The 26,040-nt window shown below is 41.6% G+C and overlaps 1 protein-coding gene across 1 annotated transcript in view; it reads left to right on the forward strand.

The window, feature by feature from the left end:
• Positions 1 to 25,716, forward strand: part of LOC141053659 (uncharacterized) — a 71,160-nt gene extending 45,444 nt beyond the window's left edge. The window contains exons 10-11 of the mRNA XM_073550677.1: positions 23,758 to 23,988; positions 25,463 to 25,716. The gene's annotated coding sequence lies outside the window, so the exon portion shown is untranslated. The remainder of the gene's footprint in view (positions 1 to 23,757; positions 23,989 to 25,462) is intronic.
• Positions 25,717 to 26,040: the final 324 nt, after the last annotated feature.

Raw genomic sequence — 26,040 nt, forward strand, 5'->3', positions numbered from 1 at the left:
TCACTTTCTCTTTCACCCAGTAATGATGTGGGCATGGCTGAAAATGAGTGCTGCGACCATTTGGCAAGATGTGTGTTTTGTAAGAGGAGATATTATTAGGTCTCTTCATCTTGTGTATGCAAACATCGCCTATAATTACCCAGCCTAGATCAAAGCGTTGGGCAAATGGTGCGTCGTGTGGTCCGTTAATTTGCTGACGTACCTTGTGCAGCCGGAGAATGTCTCTGCCAAGCAGAATCAGGATATCTGCGCTGTTGTTGAGGGCTGGTATCTTGTTTGCTATCCCCTTTAGATGTGGGTGATGAAGAGCAGCCTCTGGCGTTGGGATCTCTTCTCGATTGGATGGAATCGGGTTGCACTCGACAAGTGTGGGTAAGGGTATCTCCACAGTGTTGTCGAGGGATGTCGCTATAAGACCACTGGCCCTTCTCCCAGAGACTTCTGTAACACCGCTGCAGGTACCTAAGGTGTAAGGGTAAGCATTTCCCGTTAAGTTAAACATATCAAAGAGTTCTGACCTTGCAAGTGATCGGTTGCTCTGATTATCCAAGAGGACATACACCTTCGCGGCTTTCTCTGGGTGACCGTTGGGATATACGTTCACCAGGCAAATCTTCGCACAGGACTTGTCCCAGAGACCTTCTCCGCAGACTTCTGTGCATGAAGAAGATATTGTGGTATGACTTGCAGTTTGAGCTGCGTCCTCCCCGCCATGGCTCGTGGTGGGGGACGGAGTACGTGTAGAGTCAGGACGGTATGGGTGGAGTGCTTGTACGTGATCCTCACTGTCACACTCCATACACTTAATTGTAATTTTACAGTCTTTAGCAAGGTGTTCAGTAGAAGCACAACATCTGTAGCATACCCCGAACTTCTTTAGAAGTTCCTTGCGTTCTTGGAGCGGTTTCTTCCTGAAGCCGATGCACTTTTTTAAGGGATGTGACTTCTTGTGGATGGGACACTCACGATTTGGGTTCTCTATCTTTTCACCATTGTTGCTCTTGCCTGGGGCTGATGTTGGTAAGGGAAGAATATCCGTCTTCTTCACTGAAACTGGACTCCTGCGGTTTCTGTCATTCGAGCGTGTGCTCACGTATTTAGAGGGAGGTGAAGCTGGGCCACTGGATTCTCCGTAGGAAAAGCTTGGGTCGTTCTTACGCTCTGCAATGTCTTTTATAAACTCACAGAAGTAGGAGAACGGAGGAAATGACACTTGATGGTCTTTCTTGTATTTTGACCCTATTGCAGTCAGACTCACTTCTCTTGTACATTGTATGGTAGCTTGGAGATAATGGGGTTTACTCCACGAGCAGTGTCCAGGTAGCTAAGGCCAGGTAGGTGGGTGTCTGCCTTGGCCAGCTGGAGCTCTAACAGCAGGTCACTGAGCTCTAGGAACTTTGAACTGTCCTTGCTGGATATCTTTGGAAAACTCTGTAGTCGCTTGAACAGTGCATCCTCTATGGCTTCTGGACTGCCAAAGTTTCTCTCTAGTCTTTCCCATGCAGCCATGAGACCAGCCATTGGATTACTGATATGTACAGACCTGAGTCTCTTGACACGCTCTGTGGATTGTGGTCCTAACCATCTGATCAGCAGGTCCAGCTCTTCCGCAGCAATGATGCCGAGGTCACCAGTTACGGTTCTAAATGCACTTTTCCAACCTCTGTAATTTTCAGGTTGGTCGTTGAACCTTGTGAGACTGGTTTTAGTAAGTTCACGGCGAATCATGTACCTTGCGAAGTCGGACATGTCTGTTCTTTCTGACTTAGGATGCACAATTGTAGGCTGAGCGGTGTTGTACATAGAGGTGGAGACGTCTTGGCCTTGAAACATGGGGAAGTATGGAGTGGCATATGCATTTAGTCCAGCAACTGGTTTGGTGGGTATAGTTTCTGCTACATGTGGATGTGGCACTGTGTGGTTGTCGAGGGTATAATGAACTTGAATGCAGGATTCTGTAAGTGGATCGGCATCCTGGTGCTCTAGAGAAGCGTCAACACCATCAAGAGTGTTAGTGATGATCTGCGGTTCGCCATCTTGGCTTAGCACGTAGTCTCTTGTGCGTTCAATAGGGTCTTCTGCCTCCATTTCACACAAACTGACGCTGTCTCTTTGACTCCCACTGACAGCCTGCTCGAGTACCTTTAATTCTGCCATGGCTGTTGCATGCTCACATTCCTTCTCTAGAGCTTCCTTTTCCGCTTTCACGCGTGCCGCTTCTGCATCCATTTCTGCAGCAGCTGCATCCATTTCTGCTCTCTTTTGTGCAACAGCTGCGTCCATTTCTGCTCTCTTTTGTGCAACAGCTGCGTCCATTTCTGCTCTCTTTTGTGCAAAGGCAGCTTGTACCTTAGTAGTTTCAGACTTAGCACGTGCTCTTATAAGCTGCTCAGTAAGAGTAGAATATTTTGATGAACTTGACCTAGATGAACGTTTTGAGTGCTTACACGATTTGGATGAGCGAGTTGATGCATCTGGTGTTCGTGCGATTCTAGCCTCTATCCTGGCTTTAATGTCACGTACAGTGCAGTCTCTTTCAGAATTAAGCTGCTGGAAACCTTGTAATTCGTTTAAAGTCTCTGGGAGATTCAGTTTCTTCAGGAGAATAATGTATTGGTCACTCTTCTCCATGTACATTTGGTATGCTGTGCATAATTGTTCTAGAACTCCCTCTGGTGGTAACTCATGAGAAGCAGGCCTTGATGCAGTGTCTATATGACTCAGCACTTTCTTCCATACTGAAGACACATCACTATATAATTTACATTTTGCAGTCTCTAAATTCTCCATGACTTTCCATGTGGGTTTGACTGTACGTTTTCCCCTTTCGCTAGATGGTGGATGGGAGTCTGGGTCTCTTTCCTGTGCTTGTAAGTCTGGTAGGGACATTGTATTCCTTGCTTCAGACATGATTAGATTGCAGGCAGGAAGAGTTGATGATGGGGGTTATACTTCCCACTGTTCAGCAACAGGAAATACACAGAGACTCTGCACAGAGTTGATACTTTGTATCTAATGCTGGAGCAGCAGCAGGGTCCTGTGTAATGATGGGAGTTATATTCCTCTCTGTTCAGCTGCAGTGTGTGGCTTCTATGCACGCTGGGGTCTGGCTGGAACTGTCCTTTTCCACTGAGATTTAGCACAGACCTTGAGTTACTGTCTCTGAAGGCAGGTTATTCCTTTTTACTATTCTGACTCATGGATATGTAGAACGTATGGTGCCTGGATAGACCTCTCTTCCGTATCACCTGTACTCACGTTCATACCGATTAATCAGACAGCTTAACTCAGCCACGATCTCATGTAAGAAGACTCCAGGAAAAGAGGGATGCTTTAACTGAAATTCTTGTATTATGATGAAAGCAGCAGGTAAAAAGGAATATTCTTCAGAGGACATGTAACAGGATGCATACACATGGAGGGACGATCACAAAATGGAGAATGAAGGAGGGAACAAACATACATCACAGGACTACAGGGAGAGAGTTGGAACAAAATACAGGGAAAGGCAAACTTCTGCCTAGCAACAGATGATGCAACACAATCAATGCAAATATTAAATGATTTCCCAAGTCGTGGGACATGACAGATGTGTTAAATATAAAATGTGCCCCTGTTGTGTACTGTGTAATGGCTGCGTCTGACCGTGCAGGGACATGGCCTGATTATACCACAGCTCCTGGGCAGGTGAGAAAGCAAGAGAGAGGATACAGACATCACATCATGTGATTGCAGCTGATTCTTTTTGTGAGTCAAAACATTTGCCTACATGTTTTTATGCAACTTTTTACCTCAAGGAAAGACTCGGCTGTGATCCCTGCTGTCCTGTCTGTATACTCTTTTGCTTCTCCCCTGCCCAGGAGCTGTGGTATGATCAGACCATATTCCTGCACGGTCAGACACAGCCATTACACAGTACACAGCAGGGGCACATTTATAAGATTATCTCAGCACATGAATATTTTTTTCAACCATATCCAATTGTGGAAATGATTATTATTCAAAGATCTAATGCTTAAAATTTGATGTAAATTAACTTTGTTAGTGGTAAAACCCCTTTAACCCCTTTCCTACATTAGACATACTATTCCGTCCATGTGACCTGGGACCCAAGTCTTAAGGACGTAATAGTACGTCTAACGCGATCAGCGGCGCTCACGGGGGGAGCGCCGCTAATCGCGGCCGGGTGTCAGCTGATTATCACATCTGACACCCGGCACTATGTGCCAGGGGCGGTCACGGACCGCCCCCGGCACATTAACCCCTGGCACACTGCGATCAAACATGATCGCAGTGTACCGGGGGCATAGGAGAGAAGTGCGCAGGGAGAGGGCTCCCTCCGTGCTTCCCTGAGACCCCCGGAGCAGCGCGATGTGCTGCGTCGCTCCTAGGGTCCTCCTCCCTGGAGGCCCCCAGATCCAATATGACTGCGGGGGCCTTCAGGGTCCTGCAGAGAGGAGGCTTCCTCAGTGCCTGCAGAGAGCAGGCTCTGAGAAAGCCTGCAGCAGCGCCTGTCACATCGCTGATCTGACAGAGTGCTGTGCAACCTGTCAGATCAGCGATCTGACAAAAAGACGATGATAAAATCATTTGACACTTCCCCTGACGAAGCTGCGGCTTCCAACTCTACGATTCTACGTGGGGCTCCCCACATCACTTTTGTCCAGGGACCATTGCTCCTTTTGTCCTGACGTCCCTGATATGGATTGCTCTGTTTGGTGACTTGCTGGCTATTTGAGCCTTCATTTATCTTTTGGCGTTATCTCTATTGCAGTTTACTTTTGTCTCTGCACGTTAGAGAGACCTCCCTTTGCTTTAGGGACATCTTTCCAAACATACATTTTCTCTCCCATAGCACTCTATGGGCTTTATACAGGGTTCCTTTCCTCACAGCCTCCTGGGGACGCCCAGGTCGGCATTATACTCATGCATTAGGATACTGTTTATATACACTGCTATTTTCTAGGGACTGTTTTCCCATATGTATTACGTTTTCTATGTGGTATTGTATTTTGACATATTGTTGTTCCATGGGACTTATAGTGATGTGTTTTGTCCTTTTTTAAATGATTTTATCGTGGTCTTTTTGTCTACCAATAAAATTTCAATATATCTATACACATATTTGTATGTACTGTATATATGTCTATTTTTTGGGTGTGCGCCTTTATATGCATGGATCTTTTTCTCTTTTTTGTTGCATGCTACGCTCTGTGCATTGTGCAGCACCCCTGTACGTATTAGATTCTATTTTATATATAAGTAGTGCTCCCTATTTCTTTAATCTTCCACATCAGCGATCTGTCACATGACAGTGATATCCCCCCCGGGACAATGTAATAAAGAAAAAAAAAAGTGTAAAAGAATTTATAAAAAAATTGCTAAGTAAATAAAAAAAAAAATTCCGTCATAAATTCATTTTTTGGAAATAAAAAAAAAAATAAAACAATAAAAGTACACATATTTAGTATTGCCGTGTCCATAACGGCCTGCCCTATAAAACTGTGCCACTAGTTAACCCCTTTAGTAAACCCCTTAAAAAAAACAAAAAAAAAACAAAGCAAAAAACAATGCTTTATTATCACAACTCCGAACAAAAATTGCAATAACGCACGATCAAAAAGACGGATATAAATAACCATGGTACCGATGAAAACGTCATCTTGTCCTGCAAAAAAATGAGCCGCCATACAGCGCCATCAGCGAAAAAATAAAAAAGTTATAACTCGCAGAATAAAGAGATGCAAAAATAATTATTTTTTATATAAAATTGGTTTTATTGTATAAAAGTGCCAAAACATAAAAAAGACATAAATGAGGTATCGCTGTAACCGTACTGACCCAAAGAATAAAACCGCTTTATCAATTTTACCACATGCAGAATAGTGTAAAGGCACCCCCCCAAAGAAATTCATGAATTGCTGTTTTTTTTTCATTCTGCATCCCAAAAATCGGAATAAAAGCAATAAAAAAAGTCATGTGCTCGAAAATAGTACTAATAAAACGTCAACTCGTCCCGCAAAAAATAAGACCTCCCTTGACTCTGTGGGTCAAAATACGGAAAAATTATAGCTCTGAAAATGTGGTGATGCATAAACTATTTTTACAATAAAAAGCGTCTTTTAGCGTGTGACAGCTGCCAAACATAAAAACCCACCATATATAGTAAATCAAACCCCGTTATGGAAAAATAATAAAATAAAAAAAAAATGTACTTATTTCCATTTTCCCATTAGGGCTAAGGCTGAGATTAGGGTTAGGGGTGTGTTGGGGTTAGGGTTGGAATTAGAATTGGGGGTTTCCACTGTTTGGGCACATCAGGGGCTCTCCAAACACAACATGGCGTCTGATCTCAATTCCAGCCAATTCTCCCCTGAAAAAGTCAAACAGTGCTCCTTCCCTTCCAAGTTCTGCCATGCACCCAAACAGTGGTTTACCCCTACATATGGGGTACCAGCGTACTCAGGACAAATTGGACAACTTTTGGGGTCCAATTTCTCCTGTTACCCTTGGGAAAATAAAAAATTAGGGGCAAAAATATCATTTTTGTGGAAAAAAATATATATTTTTTTATTTGTATGGCTCTACGTTATAAAGTTCTGTGAAGCACTTGAGGGTTCAAAGTGCTCACCACACATCTAGATAAGTTCCTTAGGGGGTCTAGTTTCCAAAATGGGGTCACTTGTGTGGGGTTTCCACTGTTTAGGTACATCAGGGACTCTCCAAATGCGACATGACACCCGCAGACCATTCCATCAAAGTTTGCATTCCAAAACGTCACTACTTTTCTTCTGAGCCCCGACATGTGCCCATACAGTAGTTTTCTCCCATATATGGTGTGTCAGCGTACTCAGGACAAATTGGACAACAACTTTTGGGGTCCAATTTATCCCGTTACCCTTGGGAAAATAAAAAATTGGGACTAAAAGGTTATGTTTGTGGAAAAAATATGATTTTTTATTTTCACGCCTGGGCGTTATAAAGTTCTATGAAGTATTGGGGGTTCAAAGTGCTCACCACACATCTAGATAAGTTCCTTGGGGGGTCTAGTTTCCAAAATGGTTTCATTTGTGGGTGGTTTCCACTATTTAGGCACAAAAGAGGCTATCCAAATGCAACATGGTATCCGATCTCAAGTCCAGCCAAAAAAAGTCAAATGGCGCTGCTTTCCTTCTGAGCTCTGCCATGCGCCCAAATAGTGGTTTACCCCCACATGTGGGGTATCAGCATACTCAGGGCAAATTGTACAATAACTTTTGGTGTCCTGTTTCTCTTGGGAAAATAAAAATTGGGGTGAAAAGATCATTTTTGTGGAAAAAAATATGATTTTTTAATTTTCCGGCTGTACGTTATAACCTTATGTGAAGCCCATGGGGGTTCAAAGTTCTCACCACACATCTAGATAAGTTCCTTGGGGGGTCTAGTTTCCAAAATGGTGTCATTTGTAGGGGGGTTTCCACTGCTTAGGCCTGTTTCACACTTCAGTTTTTTTTACGTCAGTTGAAATCCGCCAAGGATTAAAAAAACGGATCCGTTTCCGTTTGACAGCAAATGGATGCACCTGATCCACTTTTTGACAGATCCGTTTCAGCCACCAATGACTGAAATTTAAAGCAATAGGAAAGAGAGAGAGAGATATATTTTGCTGTCAGAACGGGGTTTGGGGTTAAATTTCATGAAAGGAAATTCTTCCGGGCATGCTCAGTGTAAAAAGGCGGAACCGTTGGAGGATTCCGTCAATTAACGGGAGGAAACGGATCCGTCGCCCATAGGCGTCCATTATAACGCATGGCGGACAGCGACGGATCTGTTGCTATCCGTTATTTTAACGCACACAAAAACCGTCTCATTGCCTGTCCACTCCAGACAGCAGAAGCCAAAATTATGACGGATCCGTCAAAAAACGGATGACCAACCGTCAAAATCCGCTGCTAATGCAAGTCAATGGGAAAAAAAACAGCGGATCGGCCAAAAAAAATGGCGGATCCATTTTTTTTTGCAAAACGGCGGATTTTGACTGATGTCAAACAACTGAAGTGTGAAACAGGCCTTAGGCACATCAGGGGCTCTCCAAGTGCAACATGGTGTCCGATCTCAATTTCAGCCAAAAAAGTCAAATGGCGCTGCTTCCCTTCCAAGCTCTGCCATGCGCCCAAATAGTGGTTTACTCCCACATATGGGGTATCAGCGTACTCAGGACAAATTGCACAATAACTTTTGGGGTCCTGTTTCCCTTGGGAAGATAAAAATTGGGGGTGAAAAGATCATTTTTGTGGAAAATATATGATTCTTTAATAGTACGGCTGTACGTTATAAACTTCTGTGAAGCCCTTGGGGGTTCAAAGTTCTTACCACACATCTAGATAAGTTCCTTGGGGGGTCTAGTTTCCAAAATGGGGTCACTTGTGGGGAGTTTCCACTGTTTAGGCACATCAGGGGCTCTCCAAATGTGTCATGGCACCCAATCTCAATTCCAGCCAATTTTGCGCTGAAAAAGTCAAACGGCGCTTGTTCCCTTCCGAGCTCTGCCATATGCCGAAACAGTGGTTCCCCCCCACATATCAGGTATCAGCGTACTCAGGACAAATTGCACAATAACTTTTGCAGTCCAATTTCTCCTGTTACCCTTGGTAAAATAAAAAAAATTTGGACCTGAAGTAATTTTTTTTTGTGAAAAAAAGTTGCGTTCATTTTTTTTAAACAATCAAAAAATTCCTGTGAAGCACCTGAAGGGTTAATAGCGTTCTTAAATGTGGTTTTGAGCACCTTGAGGGGTGTAGTTTTTAGAATGGTGTCACTTTTGGGTATTTTCTATCATATAGACCCCTAAAAGTGACTTCAAATGTGATGTGGACCCTAAAAATAAAATGGTGTTGTAAAAATGAGAAATCGCTGGTCAACTTTTAACCCTTATAACTTCCTAACAAAAAAAATTTGGTTCCAAAATTGTGCTGATGTAAAGTAAATATGTGGGAAATGTTACTTATTAAGTAAGTAAGTGTGCCATATCTCTGTGATTTAAGAGCATAAAAATTCAAATTTGGAAAATTGCAAAATTTTCAAAATTTTTGCCAAATTTCCATTTCTTTCACACATAAACGCAAGTTATATCAATGAAATTTTACCACTAACATGAAGTACAATATGTCACGAGAAAACAATGTCAGAATTACCAAGATACAAGGAAGCGTTCCAGAGTTATTACCTCATAAATATACAGTGGTCAGAATTGTAAAAATTGGACCGGTCATGAACGTGCAAGCCACCCTTGGGAGCAAAAGGTGTTAAGAAGGGGTAAAATTATTTGGCATAATGCAGACTAAGGCCGGGGTCACACTAGCGAGGAATACGGACGAGTGACAGACGCTAAAAGCACGCATTACACATGGACAAATGATTCTCTATGGGTTTGCTCCCAACAGCCGTATATTTCTCGGGCGTATTCTACGGTCCATGCCAATCGCAGCATGCTGCGATTGTCAGCGTACTACGCCCGTAATACGCCAATGCAAGTCTATGGGTGCGCAAAAAATACGGATTACACATGGACCACACATGTGACTTGCGAGAAATACGCACCCGGTGTCTTTTAGAAAAGCCGGCAATTCAGTGCGCTATACAGTAAACTCACACTGACAGGTTTAATAAAGAAAGAATAGATATAGACACATTATATATATATATATATATATATATATATATATATATATATATATACATACATGTCATTGTGACAAACATATATATATTTATATTTCACAGAGTTTTTCATAGCAGAATAGCCGTTAATTAAATTGCCGGCTTCTATCAAATCCTTCCCCAACCCGACATGAAATGACACATGGTTTACATTCAGTAAACCATTTCATTTCATGTTTTTTTATATGTCCTTGACTAATAATTAGATGCTGGTTTGTGTGCAAAATTTGGGAGTTGTAGTTGTTATTTTATGGGGTTAATTCGTTGTTAAAAAATGCGTGGGCTTCCCTTTGCCCTATATTGGTGGCGAGTGGGTTAATCTAACAAAGGGTTAATGTCACCATTCCATTGTAAGGTGCCATTAACCCTTTGTTAGATTAACCCATTCGCCACCGCTACAGGGCAATGGGAATCCCACGCATTTTTTATAAAGGAATTAACCCCTTTAAATAACAACTACAACTCCCAAATTTTGCACACAAACCCGCATCTAATTATTAGTCAAGGACAGATAAAAAAAACATGAAATGAAATGGTTTACTGAATGTAAACCATGTGTCATTTCATGTCGGGTTGGGGAAGGATTTGATAGAAGCCAGCAATTTAATTAGCGGCTATTCTGCAATGAAGAACTCTGTGAAATATAAATATATATATTTATATATGTTTATCTCAACGACTTGTGGGTATATATATATATGCATTCTATGTGTCTATATCTATTATTTCGTTTCTGTTATAAACCCTGTCATAGGGCTCCATTATATGTCCATTTTGCAAGGCGGCGAGAAAATCTCGCCATACGGATTGCATACGGATGCCATACAGATTACATACGGATGCAGACATGCGCAAAATACGCAACCACACCTTGCTTACGGATGACCTACGGAGCACTATTTAGGGGTCATTCATCCGTATTACGCCTGTAAACTACGGACCGTATTTTGCGCCGGTTAGTGAGACCCCGGCCTTATATGCCAACTTCATTCGCTGCTGTTTAACCACTTAGATACCACTGTAAATCTCCAGCAGTGGATTAAGTGGTTTGTTCTTGTGATGCAAGATCAGATTAGGTGCTCATCGCCCTCCCATGCTACAATTGAGGAATGCTGATGGGTTACCAGGACAGTTGGGTGCCACCTGAAAGCCCCCATTACTACCATCTTAGTGCTCCTATGAAGATCAATGATTTCACAAGTGATAAAGTAATCACAGGTTCAATCCATCCACTAGGTGGACTAAAGGCTCCGTCACACTAAGCGATGCACCAGCGATCCCGACAATGATACGACCCGGTCAGGATCGCTGGTGCATCGCTAAGTGGTCGCTAGTGAGCTGCCAAACAGGCAGATCTCACTAGCGATGTAGCGACGCAGCAGCGGTCGTTACTTACCTGTCAGATGCGGCGATGAAGACGTCCTCCCGCCCGCTTCCACGCATCGCTCATTGGCGCCAGCGGGAAGCCCAGCAGGAAGCGGCCGACGAGAAATGGCCCAGGACGTTCTTGCGCGATCAGCGATAACCAGCGGTGACGCTTTAGCGATATTGCTAGCGATATTGCTTATTGTGATGGGGCCTTAAAACAATATGGAATATTTAGTTTAAAAAGTTAATATAATTAAAAAACTAAGCTTATCAATCTTTATAAAAGAACTATAAAAGCATCACATTCATTAATGTCCAGCCTAAAAAAATGTAAAAATTGCCCCTATTTTCATTTTTCAGGCACCGACTTCCCCAGAGAACTGCAATAAAAAGTTATCAAAAAATTGCACATACCCCCAAAAGGTACATTTAAAACTATAGCTTCCCCCTCCAAAAAGTGCTCATAAAGCTCTGTCGATAAAAAAGCAAAGAAGATATGGATTGCAATTTTTTTTCCGCAAAGTACTGAAGTTATTCAAAACCAGTAAAATATATAAAAAAAAACTATGAGTAATGAAATTGCATTTTTTTCACTATTTCTCCTAAGTTTGATTTTTTTTTTAACCAGTTTTCTGTACATTGTCTGGTAAAATGAATGAAATACTTCATTCCACATCTTATCCTGCAAAAAATTAGCCCTTTTATAGCTATGTTAAAGATGAGCACAAAAGGTATGGCTCTTGAAGAAATGAGAGGAAAAACATAAGTGCAAAAACAAAATCTGTCTCAGAGAGAGAGAGGTTAAGCAAGATTATTTGAAAAGTTGCACACTTTTATATTTCATTCATATTGTAGCAATTATAAAATTAGATGTAGGTCTATAGAAACGTATAAGATAATATTTATGTAGAGTCCTTCCCAACATAATATTGGGTCCCCTTGTAGGAGCTGAGCCTGTATCATACCCATCTTCTGACATACAGTGCTGTGCAAATCAATTGGGACAAAGCATTTTTTTAAGTAAAATCGTAAGTTGGTTACCAGTCAGTGATTCTTACCAATGTAACTGCTTTGAACAGGCACTCACACCTGTTCAAAGCACTGAAAACTGGTTTGAATCACTGACTGGTAACCAACTTACAATTTTACTTAAAAAAAACCTTTGTCCCAATTAATATGCCCAGCACTGTATGTGAGTCTTGATTTAGCTCAGTCCACTGTTTGCCCCTTAATTGCATTTGTGAATCTGTGATTGTGGCATGTAAAGCACAGTGTCCAGGGGCGCATCTTTCCACATGTCTTTTGCCCTCCGAGATGCCAATAGGTTGCCATGACAGCCAGAAGCCAGCTGAAGGCCCCCATGTCTACCATGACAGTACTCTTGTGAATAATAGCCGACACTGGGCTTCATAGGAAACTGTGGTTTTGTCCGATATACTGTGGTATTGCAGTATATATTACAAGCCCTCATACCGCTATGGCAACAGAAAAATCTAAAAGTTAAGGCTCATACTTATGTACAATACAGATGATAAATTATTTCAATAACTAGCTGTCAGTCATGCCTAATTTACATTTAACCTTTTTTTTAGATATTTTATTTTTACACTTTACCAAATTTGAGGTCAAAACATTTCAATTTTACAGATTTTTTTTTAATAAACTGCCAAGTACAGTCAATTAACACTTGGTATTGTACAAAACAAAAGTAAAAATAGAAACTAAGTTAATTAACGAATAATAAATGTGGAAAAAAAATTATAAACTTTACAGGATTGTGAGTGGGAGACTGTTTCCTTCTCCCATACATCTTATACTTCATTGAATATCTGTCTGGAATCTGTCCAATCTGCCGTCTAACAATTGTATCACTTGTAAAGTGTTTATAGCCGTCTTTGCATAATGCAGTAGTGATAACCTGCCTGTAAATGAATGGGGGAATATGATTTCATGAGCTAAATAATTCTCAGATTTTCAAAAACATAAATTCAGTAGTTTTTAACTACGACCATAATAGAGGTTTTCAGGAGTGTACTGTCAAACAATGAGCTATTTTTTTTAAATCGAGTTTATACGTTGAACAGTTTTTAAACATAATTGTTGATGTTTTAATTGATTGGTGATTTAATTTCCATTTGTCATTCTATAAAATGTAAATCCAGAAATATTGCAGTTTTCACACTTCCCATTAAAACTTAAAGCAGGCTGACACTTCCTTTCCTGTTGCGATCATTTCTCATCGATGATCTTAGAATTATTACCGGCAGGACTTCGATTAAGACCAGGGTCAGACTTGCGAGAAGTTCGCACGTCAATACCCCGCACTGCCGCCGGCAGTCGGGACTGGAATGTTCAGCTGTATAGAAATATATGCAGCTGAACGCTCTGATCCGAGGGCCGGCGGCAGTGCCGGGTATTGATATGCAAGACTCATGCAAGTTTCACGCAAGTCTAACCCCGGCCTAAGGGTTTGGCTTTTATATAGATAACACAAGATCAATCATTCACAAAAGGTTATGGTCCTAGCTCACCTTCTTCTTGGACTCTCCGCACAATGACCTCTGCGCAGACCACAGAGCATGACTAGAAAACACTCATAGAAGTCAATACACATCTTAAGACTATTGTCTCTATGACCCATGTGGCTGCTGTAAAGCATATCTTTAAATGTTGTTTACAGAAGCTCAGGTAAAATGACTACCCCTATAATTGTGTTAAGAAAATAGAATAAAAAAATATGAAATCAGAAAATAAAACCCTCATAGATACAAAGATTAGGTTATCATGGCCAAAACACACCATCTTGGTAATTTTTACCAAAAGGTTATGCAATTCAGCTAACACGGTATACAGACATCTTCTTTTATCATTTATCATAGAATTTACATGGGGTAAGTAAAAATGCAATTACTCATCCACCAAATTCACCATTGTGATCAAGGCACAAGTTTGGTGTAGCTGATCCTCTTCGCTCAGCTGAGCCGACAATATGAACAGCAGAGACGCTGCTTGACAATGAAGGAATCCGCAACTGTAGCAACTTTTTGGAGATCCTCCAATTCAGTTATTAAGGCTATGTGCACACGTAGCAGAAAATTTCTGCTTAAAAACCGGACTCCCTTCCCAGAAACCGCGCATTTTTTTCTGTGCGTTTTTTGCTCAAAAAACGCGCAGTTTTTATGCATTTTTTTCCACGCGGTTCCTGACACATAGAAATAGCCAGAAATGCGGAAAAATCTGCAAAATTAATGAGCATGCTGCGTAGTGGTTTTTTCACAGTAAAAAACGCATCAATATGCACAAAAAGTGCAAAATGCATAGAAATGAATGGGAAGCTTATTTTTAGCAGATATTTTGGCAAATCTGCTAAAAAAAGCGCTGTGTGTGCACACAGCCTAATGGGAAGTACTGTACAGGGCCGGACTGACCATCGGGCAGTTCTGGCATTTACCAGAGGGGCCGCCCACTACTGTGGGCCACTCCCTCTGCATTAGCACCATTCATGTGGTGATAGGACATGAGCCGCACAGGACGGAGCAGGAGAAGGAGGCACAGTCTCAACTGCTCTTTTCATGTGAGCAGTAGCAGAGGGACAGAAGTAAGCAAGTCAGGAGGAAGGGCGGAGGCAAGGTGGAGAGGGGCAGGGAGGTATTTATCTCCGGACCATCTCTCAGCGCCTGCTCATGGCTGGCGGGGATAATTTACATACCTCTCTAGGAGGCCTCGCCAGATCCACATCTCCAGCACAGCTGCTGTCTGCAGCACCAGCCAATGAAATCAAGCAGGGGAGCTACAGAAACCAATTAGAGGAGGTGGGCGGGGCCAGTGCTGTGAGGCGAGAAAGCCAATGGAAGATCCTAGCACTGAGCTCCTCCAATGGCAGCTGCAGCGTTCCCTCCTCTGTGGATCAGTGCTGGAGGATGCAGGGCCGAGAGCAGGACAGGAGGGTCAGGCTATGTGCACACGTAGTTTTTTGGGTGTGCGGATTTTGTAGAGAAAACCGCAGGTAAATCCGCAGGACAAAAGTCCTGCGGTTTAGCTGCGATTTTGCCTGCGGTTTTACACCTCATAATGGATGAGGTGTAAAACTGCAGCGTTTCTGCACCAAACAATTGACATGCTGCGGTTTGTAAACCGCGCGGAAAAAAACGCAGCATATGCACAGCTTTTTTTAATTTCCATAGGAAATAAAGGTACTGTACAACGCAGCAGAATCTGCTGCGGACCCGCAGGTGCAGAAACGCTATGGAACCGCAGCAGGATCCGCACCGTGTGCACATACCCTCAGGCCTGTGTGCAGCCACTAGTGACAGAGCGGAAATCCCCTGCTCCTAGGAAGGGACGGCACATAAAGAAATCCAGCTGTCTGCAGAAAGGAGTGAGTATATATGTGTGTGTGCTCAATGTGTGATGTGTGCATATGTGCAAGTCATGTGTCTGTAGTTTGTGCGTATGCATATACATTATATATGTGTACTGTCTGTAAACTGTGTACCGTGTATATGTGTATGTATATACAGTATATGCACCTTATGTGTCTGTATATGTACTGTATATGTGTATACACACACGTACTGTAAGGCTATGTGCACACGTGCGGATATTTTGTGGCATTTTCCGCGGCAATTCCGCAACTCCCTGCCTCGGGAAATACGTGAAAAATTTGCATGCTGATTGACAGGTTGGTCACACTCGTCAAACATAGTGTTTTACAAGTGTGACCAACTTTTCACTATTGAGGCCGCCTATGCAGCATCAGTAGTAAAAAGATATAACGTTAAAAATAATAAAAAAAAATAAAAAGTTGTGATATTCCCACCTTCTGGCGTCCCACGCAGCATCCCCAGGCCTCAGCGATGCTCCCGTTCCCAGTGATGCCTTGCGACAGTGACCTCTGATGAAATCGGTCTCACGAGACTGCTACGTCATCACAGGTCATTGTCGCGCAAGGCATCACCGGGAACGGGAGCATCGCTGAGGCCTGGCGACGCTGCGTGGAAAAAAAAAAAAAAGTTGTGATATTCCCACCTTCTGGCGTCCCACGCAGCGTCTCCAGGCCTCAGCGATGCTCCTGTTCCCAGTGATGCCTTGCGACAGTGACCTCTGATGAAATCGGTCTCACGAGACTGCTACGTCATCACAGGTCATTGTCGCGCAAGGCATCACCGGGAACGGGAGCATCGCTGAGGCCTGGCGACGCTGCGTGGAACGCCGGAAGGTGAGAATATCACAAATTTTTATTTTAATTCTTTTTTTTACCAGGGATATGGTACCCAGGGCCTGGAGGAGAGTCTCCTCTCCTCCAGATCTTGGGTACCATCCTCACATTTTTTACAAAAAGAATGAGCCTGCTGCGTATTTTTCCTCGCAATTTTGCCATGGAAAAATACGCAGCATTAGCACAGCATGTGCGGAATGCCATTGAATACAATGGCTTGCTTATTTTATGCATTTTTGCAGTGTTTTCGACGTTTTTGATGACACAATGGAGAATATTTTGTTATCCATCTTTTCCTCAGTGTTCTCTGATTCTCTCATCCTAGACAATCGGACCACACTGTGCTGACACTCTGGTCAGAGCTTGATCCAAGTGTCAGTTGTACAGTATATTTGGCCAATTCTTTCAGATGGGAGAATATATATGGCCATCTGCATTAGCCCATAGAAATACATGTAGCCGCACACTCCAGTTCCGATTGCTGATGGCAGTGCAGGGTGTTGCTGCGAGAGACTCGTACGAGTTTCTCACATCACACACGCTAGTGTGACCCTGGCCTTAGAATGATTCTTGTATTCAGCATTTGCAGGGTGCTGTAGCCTAGTGTTTGTATCTAGGGTATGTGCACACAGTTTTATATCAGGGGGCAGAGCTGCTTCAGGAAAGTGTCTCAAGTCTTTTACCTGAAGGCGCCATGTTTTTTTGTGCCACCGGCGTCTTTTCTCAATAGTTTCTATTAGGCTATGTGCACACGTTGCGGAATTGCAGCGGAAATTTCCATGGCAATTCCGCAACTCCCTGCCGTGGGAAATACGCTAGAATTCTGCATGCGTAATTCCCGCGTATTTCCCACGTTTTAACTAGCGTTTTGTAAGCGTAATTAGCTGATTGACAGGTTGGTCACACTCGTCAAACATAGTGTTTGACGAGTGTGACCAACTTTTTACTATTGAGGCTGCCTATGCGGCATCAATAGTAAAAAGATATAATGTTAAAAATAGTAAAAAAAAATAAAAAAATAATATTTTTCTCACCTTCCCGCATCCCCTGCAGCGTCCCCAGGCCTCTTGCGAGACCGCTACGTCATCAAAGGTCATTGTCGCAAGGCATTGCTGGGAACGGGACTTGCCGGGAGCATCGCTGAGGCCTGGGGACGCTGCGTGGGACGCCGGAAGGTGAGAATATCACAATTTTTTATTTTAATTCTTTTTTTACAGGGATATGGTAACCAGGGCCTGGAGGTGAGTCTGCTCTCCTCCAGACCGTGGGTACCATCCGCACATTTTCCACTTACTTTGTGCATAGTGGGCATAGCCACATACAGAAAGTAAGCGGAACAATGCATTCCTATGTGTGTGGAATTACTGCGATTCCACACAAAGAATGAGCATGCTGCGAATTTTTCCGCAATGCAATTTTGCAGCGGAAAAATACGCAGCATTAGCACAGCATGTGCAGAATGCCATTGGGTAAAATGGCTTGCTTATTTTATGCATTTTCGCACCATTTACGCCGAGTTTTCGCGGTGAAAAAAAGCGGCAAAGACGCATAAAATACGCAGGAATTCCGGACGTGTGCACATAGCCTTATAGTTGCAAGTGACAGAATTTGCTACTTCTTTTAATGGCCTCAGTTTCCAAGCACTGAAGCAGTTAAAAGAAGTAACAGATGGAGCAGGTACAGCAATGTGGTTTTACATTGCTGTGCACTAAGTTCATGTTTAGCGGCAGGTTTGTGGTGCTTTTTCAATTTGCCTGAAAAAGATGTGTGCACATAACCTTAGGCTAGGTTCACATTGCGTTAATGCAGTCCATTCAATGCATAGCGTTGACGGACTGCATTAACGATGCTGTCATATTGTGATTGCGTTTAGCGATCACGCTAGCGCAGCTTCCCTGTCTGTGCTAGCGGTGACGAACCCCCGAACGCTGCAGCCCGCGTTCGAGGGTCTGTCACAGAATGATGGCACATCGCGAACGCATGCCGATTATGACATGCGTTGGCGATGCGCTCATCTATTGCACTCTATGGGTGCGTTAACGCATCCGTTACATAGCGTTAATGCCACTATGTAACGGATGCGTTAAACGCTGCCCACAAACGCAATATGAACCCAGCCTTACCTTGGTTCTGCAGCCACAAAATACATGCATCCCAACATGAAAACGATCTCTCCAGTCTTGTTTCTTAAAAGTTACCTCTGCTGCTTCTATAAGGAAGGCAAGGCAGCAATAAACTGGTTAATGAGTCTCTACACATGGGCCGATGATGTGTGCTACCCCCAGACTGGTACTTTAGTGATTTTCACGTATGAAAAATTAAATTAATTAAAAGCTTCTCCTACAATGTTAATCAACGCAGAGTGTACACTGGTGCTATCTATGTGGGGTCTGTGATTGGCACAGGTTCATAGACTTGTGTAGGGGATTTTGTCTGTGACAGCAATATAAAACGAAAATGTCTCTGATTTCTATTTGGGGAGACACAGTCTGCAAAAACATGAGCCAGTGAGCAGCACCATAGACTATAATGGAAAAGAAATAATGAAAGCCACAGATAGAACATGTACGTGAGAAATGGACGTCTGAATGAGACTTTACTGTGATTACTGTGCTATAGCATGTACATGACCACCAACCAGCCATATACTGTACACGTCAGTCAGTGTCCTATACGGCCTATTCACACAGGAGGACGCACTTCTCTGTGCACACAGTGACTGGCAATATGTTCTGTGCACTTAGGTTGTCCTGTTCTCAGGAGCGCATGTCCTGTTTACCCGGAGCAATGTGCTACCAAGAACCTTGATTTTTGAGCTGGCTAAAAATTGTCTCACATGACTAATAATCATTTTGCTCTTACATCAGGTGATTACTGACCTATTTAAACGAGCCAATAGTCAGGAAGACGCACTCTTATAATCCCACATTTCATGATTATTGGCTCATCTAAATTGGCCATAATTCAGTGGCTTTTGGCTATGCAGCTCCGCAACACTAAACGTTTTGATTGTATGCTGCTGACCTGTACTTAGACTATCTAGAGACCAAGATTACAGAAGTTACAAGACTGAATTTCAGTCCCAGTCCGACCCTGGAACTACATATCCCATCCAACTTTGGGCACAAAGATTTCAATATAGGGTTTATTACCTGTAATATATCTAAGGCCGACGTCACACTAGAGAGGAATACGGACGAGTGAGAGGCGATAAAAAAACGCATTGCACACGGACCAATGATTCTCTATGGGGTAGCTCCCATCAGCCATATTTTTCTCGCGTATTTTCTACGGTCCGTGCCAATCGCAGCATGCTGCGATTGTCAGCGTATTACGACCGTAGTACGCCAATGCAAGTCTATGGGTGCGCTAAAAATACGCATTACACACGGACCACACATGTGACTTGCGAGAAATACGCACCCGGTGTCTTTTAGAAAAGCCGGCAATTCAGTGCGCTATACAGTAAAATCACACTGACATGTTTAATAAAGAAACAAAAGAATAGATCTAGACACATAGAATACATATATGTGTGTATATATATATATATATATATATATATATATATACACATGTTGAGACACATATATATTTATATATTTATATTTCACAGAGTTCTTCATAGCAGAATAGCCGCTAATTCAATTGCTGGCTTCTGTCAAATCATTCCCCAACCAGACATGAAAAGACACATGGTTTACATAAAGTAAACCATTTCATTTCATGTTTTTTTTATATGTCCCTGACTAATAATTAGATAAGGGTTTGTGTGCAAAATTTGGGAGGTGTAGGTGTTAATTTAAGGGGTTAATTCGTTGTAAAAAAATGCGTGGGCTCCCGCTGTAATTTGTCAACCAGAGAGGTAAAGCAGGTGAGTGAGGGCAGATTTTAATAGCCATGAGAGAGACCATTGTTTTTGCCCCCCCCTGGCTACAAAAATCTGCCCCCAGACACCCCAGAAATGGCGCATCTATATATTGCCCTGTAGCGGTGGCGAGTGGGTTAATATAACAAAGGGTTAATGTCACCATTCGATCGTAAGGTGACATTAAACCGATTAATAATGGAGAGGTGTCAATAAGACACTGATCCATTATTAACCCTATACTAAGAAAGGGTTAAAAACCACACACAGACATTAATTAAAAAGTCTTTTAATGAAATAAATACACCAAGTTTTTGACTAATTTTTATTAGTCTGGTAATACAGAATAAAACCATGACCTGCAGCAAAAATAACATAAAAAATCACCAATATCCTTACCTCTCCGCTGTTCAGTCATGTCCCACGCTGCAATCCATCAGAAGGGGTTAAATAGTTTACAATGAGGACCGGTGCTAATGCGACCAGCCTCACTGTAATCTACTACAAAATGAATTGATTCAGCTCTACGCAGCCTCAATGGCTGCCTGTAGATTATCTAATTACCGTGGGAAAGTTTCTTACTTTTTTCCCACGGTTATTAGTTCATTCACAGATCAGCCAGGGACTCCTGTAGTGTCAGCATTTTTTTTAAAAATAAAAATAAATATATTGCATGCATATGTATAATATGAGAATATCAAATAGGATTATGATTCATGTCCCATTTATTCTAACGAGGGAGGTTTCTTTATAATGTATTTATTAGCTTGCAGATGTTCATTTTTTTGCAGTGCGCATTATTGATGCATTTTTCTGCATCTATGTCATCATGCATACTTGTAGTAAAAAGAGTTTGCATTAAATTAGTACGGTAATATACCTAGAAGGATATACTAATTAACATGCAGATTTGCTTTTATCTTAATAAGTACAGCAATTTTGATTGTAATGATCATACCTGTTCTTATATTAGTTTTAAGAGATATTGGTGGAGGTTGTCATGAGGTGTATCCTTTAAAAAGGCAGGAAAAGGAGTAGAATTATGTGCTTGAAAAAGGGGATTATCCTCAAAATGTTGCCACAGGTTCGGATTCGTTCAGTGTCAAGCAGTGTCTCTGCTCTTCATATTGTTGGCTTGGCTGAGAGAAGAGTATCATCTACACGGATCTTATGTGTCTTGATCACAATGGTGAATATGGTGGATGTGTAATTGCAATTTATACCACCTCATGTAAATTTTATGATAAATGCTAAAAGTATTGCTTTTTAAAGAAAATGTCTGTCTACCGAGTTATTTCAATTGCAAGCTTTGGGAACAGCTACATTGCAGTGAGTTCTGACAGGTGTAGAGTGACCATTCTGAATGTCTGGAGATCTGGTTTCTGTCTCCCAAAAGATTGTCATTTTAGAGGAATAAAATTAATTAACATAGAACAAGCAATTGACAGATGCCAGTTTACCGTATTTTTGGGACTATAAGACGCACTGGACCATAAGACGCACCTAGGTTTTAGGGAAGGAAATTATGAAAAAAAATTGAAGCAAAAAATGTTGTCAATTCTGTACTTAATATCCCCTATCCTGGTATATATGGTCCCCTCATCTCCATTCTGATACACATGACCCCCTCATTCCTACCCTCGTGTGCATGGCCCCCCTCATCCCTACCCTGGTATGCATGGATCTCTCATCCCTATCCTGGCAGAAATGAGCGCCCTCATCCCTATCCTGGTATGCATGGCCCCTTTCCTATCCTGGTATGCAGGGCCCCCATATCATCCTTATATGAATGGCCCTATCCTTATCCTGGTATGCAGGGCCCCCATCTCATGAAGTGCTCTAGAATTTCCTGGTAGATGGCTGCGCTGACTTTGGTCTTGATAAAACACAGTGTACCAACACCAGCATATGACAAGGCTCCCCAAACCATCACTGACTTTGGAAACTTCACACTAGACCTCAAGCAGCTTGGATTGTGTGCTTCTCCACTCTTCCTCCAGACTTTGTAACCTTGATTTCCTAATGAAATACAAAATTTACTTTCATCTGAAAACAACACCTTGGACCACTGTGCAACAGTCCAGTTCTTGTTGTCTTTGGCCCAGGTAAGACGCTTCTGGCATTGTCTATTTCTCATGAGTGACTTGACACAAGGAATGCAACACTTATAGCCTATGTCCTTGATACATGGTGGCTCTTGAAGCAATGACTCCAGTAGCAGTCAACTCATCTTGAATCTCTGCCAAATTTTTGAATGGCCTTTTCTTAATAATCCTTTCAAGGCTGCGGTTATCCCGGTTGCTTGTGTACCTTTTACCACACTTTTTCCTTCCACTCAACCTTCCATTGATATGCTTGGATACAGCACTCTGAACAGCCAGCTTCTTTATCAATGACCTTTTTTACCCTCCTTGTGGAGTGTGTCAATGACTGCCTTCTGGACATGTCAAGTCAGCAGTCTTGCCCATGATTGTGTAGCCTACTGAAACAGACTAAGGCCTGTTTCTCACTTCAATTTTTTTCCATCAGTCAAATCCGCCGTTTTCCTAAAAAAACGGATCCGCTATTTTGTTTGGCGGATCCGTTTTTTTTCCTATTGACTTGCATTACTGGCGGATCTTGACGGATGGCCATCCGTCGGATCCGCCAATTTTTTTTGCTTCCGCCAACATGCCCGGACCGAGCTTGTAACGTTTTTTTGGCTGAAGGATCCGCATTTTTGTACTGCACATGCCCGAAGGAATGATCTCAGCCGGAAATAATTTCTGCCGGACGGTAAAAGTGAATATCTCTCTCTCTCTCTCATCCCCGGACTGCGGTTCCTTTAAAATTCTTCAGCCAACGGAACCGTCAAAAAACCGGTCCGCTGGCATCCGTTAACTACAGTTACCAACGGATCCACTTTCCGCCATTTTGGCGGATTTTAACTGACAAGTAAAAACTGAAGTGTGAAACAGGCCTAAGGGACCTTAATAAATCCTTATGTGTTTTTGTTAATTATTCTAATTTACTGAGATAATGACTTTTGGGTTTTCGCTGACTGTAAGCCATAATCATCAACATTAATGTAAATAAATACTTGAAATAGATCACTCTTTTTAATGACTATATAATATCAGTTTCACTTTTTGTATTGAAGAACTTGAATAACTTTTTGAGGAAATTCTAATTTTGTGAGAAGCACCTGTATGTCACTTTTTTGAAAAGTGATCCTCCAGCTGTTTTACATTAGTACCACTTACTTGTCCAACCTTTTCTTAGCCCTTTGTCATCTTTTTTGAGGTGTTCCTTCCATCAATTTCTAAATAAATTAATTTTTACACATGAAATGGAAAAATGCCTAGTTTTCAGCTTCTGATATGTTTTATGTTCTATTGTGAATAAAATATGGCTACTTCCAGATCATTGCATTGGTGTTTTCTTCACATTTTAGTCAGCATCCCAACTTTTTTGGAATTGGGATTGTAACTACATTTTTCCACTATTATATAATACATAAGATGCAATAGGCTGTAGGTCTTTATTAGAGAAAGTTGGATTATGTAAAGTTAAGAAAATCTGAAAAAAATAATACATTTTAATTTTTTTTTCTTTCTTCCTATAGACCCTATATACCGGTGTTACCACGTCGGCCATTTGCTCCAAAAAGTGTTACAGACATAAATATTGGGTATCTGGTAAAATTTTCACGTCCAGGAGGAAAAATAAGTAAAGGCACAATAAATTACAAGGGGTACCTGCCGGGAAGAGAGGAGATATATCTAGGAGTTGAGCTGGAGGGAGACGAGCTTGGGAAACATGATGGCATTTTTCAGGGAACTCGATATTTCCTTTGGTAAGAGAATTTTGTAATTTTTGCATCCTTAGAATTCTGTCTTTACAACTGTATTTTCATGAAGTCTTGCACTCCTTTTACTTTTCTAGTGAAGTTTTATAAAGGAAGAGAAAGACTAAAATTCAAAAGAAAGTAGAAATCTGCACTATATGGGCAGATTATTTAGTTGCCTACATAGTGTTATATTTTGTAAGTCTAATGGAATTCTTAGTAATATGCTTACAAAATGGTAACATAAGCTATACCCACTCAGTGTCATACTGGGGTTCCCTGGGCCCACCAGAAAATAATTTTTCTTGAGGTTCATCATACATTTGCATATCCACTTTTAATTTGTCAATAATATTGTTATCAGTGCTTAAACCACATTGAGTATATTACTATAGGGTTATTTATAAATCAAGCTATAAGAAATAGAGCTTCTTTACAAATGATTGGTAGCAAAATAAGCTTTAATGCCTTCTGCTGAACTTTTGGGCCCCATTATTGTATCAGGACCTTGGTCAACCTGAGGAACCTATGATTCTCTTGTGTGTTAATTTAAAAGGTTATCTACCAAGGTTAGATTTTTTTTTTGTAGGTAAATATCATGGTTAGATAATATATATAAAATGCAAAACATCACCCCCCTCACACCAGACTCCAAGGAGTGCAATGTTCAATTAACTTGCTTTAAAAGTGAGTCAGGTAAAAGTATATTGATTAGGGATGAGCGAATAGCCTCGAATAAGTCCTTATCTGAATAGCTGCATCGGTAACCTGGATACCTGGAGCGCTCCCGATAATCAGCTGTTCGGCGCCGCAGCTGCATGTGTTGCGGCTGTGTGTGATAGTCACAACATGCATGAAGAGCCCAACAGTTGTGACTATGCAGCTGCGGAGCTGAATAACTGATTATCGGGAGCGCTCCAGGTATCCTTTTACCGATGCAGCTATTCGGTAAGCGCTATAGCTATTCGGATAAGGACTTATCCAAAGCTATTCGCTCATCCCTAATATTGATGCGTGAAAAAAACAATTGTCAAATGTCTTTTTGGTTAATATGTTATAGCAATTGTTTTTCATATCTGCTCCAGACTATGATTGAGGTTCAAGTGCTGATAAAACACAGCCCAATAAAACTTATCTAGTTAGAGAATATCTTGCACAGGTTTTAGACAGATCCACTAAGACAACAATCAAATATATAGCACATTATAAGTAATGGGGATGTTGGCATTGAAGTTATAAGCAGACATATTTTGCTAGGATATTCTTAACATTGGGTCGCTCCCTCCTGACTTCTGTTTAGAGGCCACTATTAATGAACAGTTGCTAGTTGGCAGAATGAGTTTCATAATGGCTGAGCAAGGAAAGTCATTATAGCCAGTATTGCTACCTAAATCTACACGTTCTCAAATTATCACTGCTTTTCAAAATGTTGTATGTTAATAACAGTTAAATGATTTTTTTTTTTTGTTAATTTTACCAACAGCAAACCAAATAAAGGAGTATTTGTAAATTTCAGCAAAGTCATCATGGCCTGGAATTGAATTATGGAGAAACGTATTACATGTTTAAAATACCTGGATGAAAAATGTAGAAATTCTCCGCGATCATATATTGTGATTTGAAATGTTCTGTATTTATATTTTAGGTCTGATTGTACAAACCCATGTTTGCGTTCTGTTGTGGTATCTCCGAATTTTAATTAAGCCCTATTTTATAAATATTTCTAGTTGTGAAAGATGTTAAGGTGTATTCTTGTTACAGTCTTTAGAAATAGCACATCCCTAATACTAAAACATAACACTTTTGCTATTTTTCAAATTCCAACTTGTCCTCTACTCTATATTACTTAACCCCTTTCCGACATCAAGCATAATAGCCCCACATCTTTCCTGGCACATGTCAGCTATTTTGAACAGTTGACATGTGCCCTGAACAGCCGCTGGTGAAATCGCGATCCACCCGCAGCTATTAACCCGTTAAATGCTGCTGTCAAACTCTGACAGCGGCATTTTACATGTGCTTCTGGCAATCATGCTGGATATCCACCTATCGGTGACCCCC

Source organism: Dendrobates tinctorius, unplaced genomic scaffold (genome assembly GCF_039654945.1).
Source record: "Dendrobates tinctorius isolate UK_male_01 unplaced genomic scaffold, ASM3965494v1 ptg000166l, whole genome shotgun sequence".
NCBI lineage: Eukaryota > Metazoa > Chordata > Amphibia > Anura > Dendrobatidae > Dendrobates > Dendrobates tinctorius.